At 45.0% G+C, this 5,000-nt stretch overlaps 1 pseudogene; it reads right to left on the bottom strand.

The window, feature by feature from the left end:
- LOC117456224 (voltage-gated delayed rectifier potassium channel KCNH8-like) overlaps positions 1-4,722 on the bottom strand; it is a 24,653-nt pseudogene extending 19,931 nt beyond the window's left edge.
- Positions 4,723-5,000: the final 278 nt, after the last annotated feature.

Below are 5,000 nucleotides of genomic sequence, written 5' to 3'. Positions count from 1 at the left end.
CGGGTTTATCGGGATGACGTCATAATTCCTAATATCGGACCATCCCTACATCCCTAGTTTTCATGTCAAACTATTAATGACATATTGCTTGTTTTTGTAGAATGATATCATGGGTCTACTTATGGCCTGATTTTGGATGGATTGATGTGTCAATATAGTCACATTTTATCATTAAAAGCCTCAAACAATATAACTTTATATGTTGTGCTAAAGCTGCAATTTCCCTTTTCTGTATTAATAGATCAAATAATAATTATTATTATTACTACATATCATTTGTTAGACGCTTTAATCCAAAGCGACTAACATACATTCAGTACTGTGGGCAAGCCCCACAGGAGGAATTTGGGGTGAAGTGTCTCGCCCAGGGACACAACGACATGCTGACTGCAGTGGGACTCGAACTTGCCCTGATTCGAAGTCCAGCAGTCTATCCACTGAGCCACAACCGCCCCAATTATGTGTAGTATAAGGGATGGCACCACAAATGTTGGTTTTCGTGGTTAACCCAGCACCCAACTGCATGCAGGAATAGTGGATTATCTGATAAACCTACACAGAAAAACAGGAAAGGGAAAACCCCCCAAAGAAGCGAAGTAGGGCCCCTTTACATTAGCCATGATTACTTTATAAGGAGATTATTTGTCAATGTTGTGTTAGGAATAATGCTGTATATGGATTTCCTGTTGTGCTTCTCACCGCTCCCCAAATGTCCATCAGTCTGCCTGGGCCACGCTTCATTCTCACTGCATGGGGAGCATCCGCTCTGCCCACAGGGCCGATGTAATATGGGGATAATTACATCTGTTCTCATAATGGCAGCTCTCGGCTTCGCTCCTTCAGCGTGTTCCCTCTTCATAAAAAGCTGGCTGGATATTAAACACTGGATGTTTAATAACTTCCACAGAAATAAAAGCTGTTTCTCATCTTCCGCTCAAAATGCTGCACCTAGGTTCTAAAATAGACCGAAAATAAACAAGTTTTCTAAAATATAGTGTCTTTTTGTTTACTTACAAAGCCCTTTAATGTATTGCTCCGGCATATTTTGGGAGTTATAGCCACAAACTCAATTTTAGAGTCTATTACCCGAGTCTCTAAATTCTCTTTCGGCATCACAGATGTGACACAAGTAATTGTATTTCAGCTGAGGCAAAACAGCGGGAAATTCTCCTGATGTTTTTCTAGTCGGCAGTACTTACTTTTGGGACTCTCTGTGATGCAGATTAGTTTTTACATAATCTTCTTTATGCTGGAAAAAAGACGCTGCGTTTCTGAGTCACTTTGCTGCCGGAGTCTAGGAGGGCTTCTTAGGCTTTGGAGTCCAAGACTGAGAAACTCACTCAGACAAACACTCAACCTCACAACGGATGTGCTTACCTTGCTATCTGACCTGGTTCAAAGCAGGTTCTGTAAAGGGTTAGTGTGAAATACCCTTTCATAGGTTTCGTAATGGGTGCTGTCCATGGTGCTGAACCTCAATGCTGTTAGATATCTAATTATCCCAACATGTGCCATTTATATTATCACTGATGATTCTATTCGTGACCCCATGAATGGATATTTAATCAAGACTGTTATACTGTTTTTCATGAATATATTTACAGGTCTCAGATATCTACAGAGCCTGTCTCTGATTAGCTGAAACACCACACAGATTCATGCCAGCATTACCCCATAATCCTCTTGTTTTCAGCCCTGCTTCCAAAGTGCTGATTCCTGTCTGTTATTCAGATTGAAAACAAGGAGCCCCTCCCCCACGCCTCTGAGAGAACATTTGGTTACAAGAACCCAATGGAGCTCTAGAGGAGATTCAGGTGATAAGGGGGGGGGGGGGGGTTACCCTGGTTGCTGATTGGCAATGGCTACACAAGACCCCCCTTGCACCCCCCACCATCGTTATGACATCATCACGTGGCCAAAATCTGATCAGCTCATCTTTCAGACATGGTTTTATAGAAATGGATCAAAAAGAGAGAAAATCTTTTGTTCCTGAAACCTTTCAGAGTCTCTTTCCACAGAGGGGACACTGTTGATGTAGAAGAGACATGAAGAAGATGGGGACACATGTTGATGTAGAAGAGACATGAAGAAAGAGGGGTACACATGTTGATGTAGAAGAGACATGACGAAGAGGGGACACATGTTGATGTAGAGAGACATTGGAGAAGAGGGGACACATGTTGATGTAGAAGAGACGGGACACATGTTGATGTAGAAGAGACATGAGAAAGAGGGGGACACATGTTGATGATAGAAGAGACGTGAAGAAGAGGGGACACGGTTGATGTAGAAGAGACATAGGAATGAAGAGGGGACACATGTTGATGTAGGAGAGACATGGAGAAGAGGGGACCAGCGCCTTGATGTATACGCAAGGATCATGAAGACGAGCGGGACACGGTTGACGTGGCAGAAGCGGACATGGAGAAGATGGAACACGTGTTGATGTAGAAGTAGACCATTAAGCAGTAGAGGGGACACATGTTGATGTTATAATGAGACATGAAGAAGAGGGGACACATTTGATGTAGAAGAGACATGGAGAAGAGGGGACACATGTTGATGTAGAAGAGACATGAAGAGAGGGGACACATGTTGATGTAGAAGAGACATGAAGAAGGGGACACATGTTGATGTAGAAGAGACATGGAGAAGAGGGGACACATGTTGATGTAGAAGAGACATGAAGAAGAGGGGACACATGTTGATGTAGAAGAGACATGAAGAAGAGGGGACACGTGATGTAGAAGAGACACGGAGAAGAGGGGACACATGTTGATGTAGAAGAGACATGGAGAAGAGGGGACACATGTTGATGTAGAAGAGATATGAAGAAGAGGGGACACATGTTGATGTGGAAGAGACATGGAGAAGAGGGGACAAATGTTGATGTAGAAAGACATGAAGAAGAGGGGACACGTGTTGATGTAGAAGGAATGAAGAAGAGGGGACACATGTTGATGTAGAAGAGACACGAAGAAGTGGATTCTGCATAATAGGCGACCTTTAAATCAGACTATGCGACTCCGTTCTGTTCACAGAAATCAACGTGTCTCTACCCAGTATGGCGAGCACCGTGTTGTCCTTCAGCACCTCCATGGACCCGGAGCAGACGAAGTAGATGGCCTGCAGAGCGTCTCCCTGGCGGATCAGGAACTCTCCGGGGGCGCAGAAGGAGGTCTGATGATGAGGGAGAGCGAGCGCAGACACCCCTGCTGGCCGACTCGAGGCGGCAGCTGCAGCAGCTCGCTGTTCAGATGCATGGCGATGTCCGCACGCAGCTCGTCGGGAAGTCCTTCAGTAGCTGGGGGGGGGGAGGAGGAGAAATTACTATCTGCAGCCACACAAAGAACTTTTCTAAGTTGCTTAATCCTCAGGATGTGTTTTTTGTAAATTGTGTAACTATTTAGTGTGCAACAGAGAAGAAAAGCAAAGTGATGTATGGGAAAGTTGAACGTTTTGTACCTTTAAGTCAGGGGTGTCAAACTCAATTTCATCGCGGGCCCACATTCGCATAAAGGTTGCACTCAAAGGGCCGGTTGTAACTATATAAATATATAATATATATATAAAATAATGTATTATATTACATTATTGCCTCTGATTGGATTATTATCAGACAGGAAAAACTTAGTAATTAACTACGTCTGAAAGCAGAAGTCCAGGGCAAATAATTGCAAGTCTCTTCAGTGCGCATGTCACAAAACGAGATGCATTGTGGGAGATGTAGTTTATGGGCATATTATAAACGTATTATATTATTTTCAAGCTCTTGCGGGCCACATAAAATGAAGTCGCGGGCCGGATTTGGCCCCCGGGCCTTGAGTTTGAGACCCCTGCTTTAAGTAGTAGCGTTTGTCCCCCATCGTGTTATCTCGTTAAAAAGCATTATCTCGACATAACATTTTAGCACACTTGAAATAACAAATGTGTGCCTTGATGTAAGTAATTAACTAGGTTAGCTTCATGGAGATATATGCTAATTATTTCCACCTGTGGCGTCTCCTATCAGTTATTCTTTCTCCAGTGAGTGTCTCGTACCTCGCTGACGTCGATGCCGTTGTTAACCGACCAGGTCGTCTGGAAGCACTCCATCATGCGTTGCTCGAGGGTTTTGGGCAGCCGGTGCGTCCGGATGAAGTCCTTCAGGTCTTTGGTGCGCGTGTGGTAGAGCGAGCGGCGGGAGTACATCCTCTGAATGATGGCCGTCACGTTTCCAAACACCACGGCGTGCATTAATGCTGCAGAGAGACGGAAACGCTCGGTATAATACTACTACTGTAGTTCAGTTATGTCACTTTCTAATTCAATTCGAGGCATTTATTGTCATAGCTACAGTGGAGATATGTCAATGGTATTTGAACCCCACCTCCAATCAGCATGGTGCAGATGGAGAAGATCTTCTCAGAGTCGGTGTTGGCTGAAACGTTCCCGAAGCCCACGCTGGTGAGGCTGCTCAGAGCGAAGTAAAGCGAGGTCACGTACGAGCTGCGGACAGACGGCCCGCCTCCTAACGTCGCCCCCGAGCCTCCGGACGTCCTCGCTTTGATCGGGCTGCCGTTCCACTGGCTGTGATTGGTCAGTGCAGCTGCCACGATGCCCCTGCGGCGAATCAGAGGCTCCCAGCAGGGAGGTCATCGGGGACAGGAAGTACGGCGTTCCCAAACGTTTGGCCAGTTCGTGCAGCCAGCCTGGTGGCAACAGGGCTTCATAGAGGCTCATTATTTCATGTTTGGGTGAGAAGCTGCAGCTTAATATTTAGCATCAGGGGGAACTGGTGATGTGCATGCTAGCTTCTTAGTGATGTCAGCTTTGGTGCAAGGTATGTTAATTTTAAGGCAATTCAAAGATAGTTTAAAAACAACATTGTAAATACGGTAGGTGCCAAAACAAGTTAAGAGGCTTCTGGGCAAGCAGCTGCAAATCATTAGTCTGTTTTCTAAATGTTTTTCTCCGAGTACAACAACAACGTTATTATGCTGCGTATGTTCTTCATTGTT

The sequence above is a fragment of the Pseudochaenichthys georgianus genome, chromosome 2, assembly GCF_902827115.2.
Source record: "Pseudochaenichthys georgianus chromosome 2, fPseGeo1.2, whole genome shotgun sequence".
Lineage (NCBI taxonomy): Eukaryota > Metazoa > Chordata > Actinopteri > Perciformes > Channichthyidae > Pseudochaenichthys > Pseudochaenichthys georgianus.
The sequence above is the reverse complement of the archived record's forward strand: the minus strand, read 5'-3'. Positions and strand labels throughout refer to the sequence as shown.